General features: G+C 48.0%; 1 pseudogene; it reads right to left on the minus strand.

The window, feature by feature from the left end:
- Positions 1 to 458: 458 nt before the first annotated feature.
- LOC144722845 (U2 spliceosomal RNA) lies at positions 459 to 662 on the minus strand (annotated as a pseudogene).
- Between the last annotated feature and the right edge of the window lie 902 nt (positions 663 to 1,564).

The raw sequence follows: 1,564 nt of genomic DNA on the forward strand, positions 1-1,564 counted from the left end.
CCGGCCGCCTTTGTCTCCCAAGTGACGATGTTTACACACCACACCAGGTACTCATTTGAGGCTGAGTCGACCTAGGGGAGGCCCAGGACCGGTTCAGATAATCGTCACTGGTGATGGCCGTGAGCGGGAATCGAACTCGGGTCGCCGGGTTCGTAGCGCAGCGGTACGCAAACCGCTACACACACACAGACTGACACACACACTGACACACACACTGACACACACACACTGACACACACTGACACACACACACTGACACATCGAGGAGGAGGAGTGAGTGTGAGGCACCCACCACCTGCGCAATGAGGAGTCTGTAGGATGCACCAGGGCAAGTAGATTTATCATCTCTCTTGCTTGGAGTTCGAGTTTTTTACTTGTTATCTGTTAGTTTTCCCAAAGTTAGCCGTGTTCCCTCATCAAACATTGACGAAATACCCCATATGCTGGACTCTTTTTTTAATGTTTTCCCTCCTCAAGCGGGGAAGCACTGCAAGTCCAGGCTGAGTGGACGGAGTGGATGGAGTAAGCCCCTATTTCATCCCCCTGTCCCACAAAAAAAACATCTATTTCATGTAAGGTACCACAATGTGGTCTGTATCAGATATTAAACGGATGAGAACAGACACTGCACCTGATCTTAGCCAAAAAGGGTGAAAAGCGATCAATTCCTGGACCCTTGAAGATGAGTCTCGTGCCTATTGTATTGCTGAGTAGTACAAAGGTAAAGGTGCAGCCCTGCGCATTGAATTTTCACGTTACCGTTGGCGGAATGGCCTCCACCAGAAGACGCTCTGGACAGCCCCACCAGATAGACTTTGGCCTACTCTTCCAAACTGGGCAGATGTCTTGGAAGATGTCGGAGTAACGACGCTTTACCCCACTGCACGTGACCTGCCAATCGACTGTGGTGAACCATATGAGACATCTCCTTTACCAGTGGCAAAATATAGTAGCAGGTTTTTACCCTTTACACTGGTACAAAAACTGACACCTTTATACAAGGCATCATGTTTGCAATAACCACAACACAAGCAGTCAAAATGCAAACAAAAAGAAAACAACTCTGATAATGATGTGCACGGTCCTTGAAGTTGATTGGTCCACACCCGAGACAGCTTTTCTTAGAGCCTAGTCTCCATTGGTGTTGGACCAGATGACGCCATCAGCTTTTCTTAGAGCCTAGTCTCCATTGGTGTTGGACCAGATGGCGTCATCCATTGGTGTTGGACCAGATGACGCCATCTGGTCCAACACCAATGGAGACTAGGCTCTAAGAAAAGCTGTGTCGGGTGTGGACCAATCAACTTCAAGGACACTGCATATCATTATCAGAGTTGTTTTCTTTCCGTTTGCATTTTGACTGCTTGTGTTGTGGTTATTGCAAACATGATGCCTTGTATAAAGGTGTCAGTTTTTGTATCAGTTTAAAGGGTAAAAACCTGCTACTATGTGGTGAACCCGTTTATACCGCTGGGAGGACAGAGGCAGGGGCGGATTTGAGAAACTTGCCCCATTGTGTTAAGTGCCACACCGGGAGACTGATGTGTGGATTGCAGGTCCAACG

Source organism: Lampetra planeri, chromosome 15, assembly GCF_965212315.1.
Source record: "Lampetra planeri chromosome 15, kcLamPlan1.2.h2, whole genome shotgun sequence".
Classification (NCBI taxonomy): Eukaryota; Metazoa; Chordata; class Hyperoartia; order Petromyzontiformes; family Petromyzontidae; genus Lampetra; species Lampetra planeri.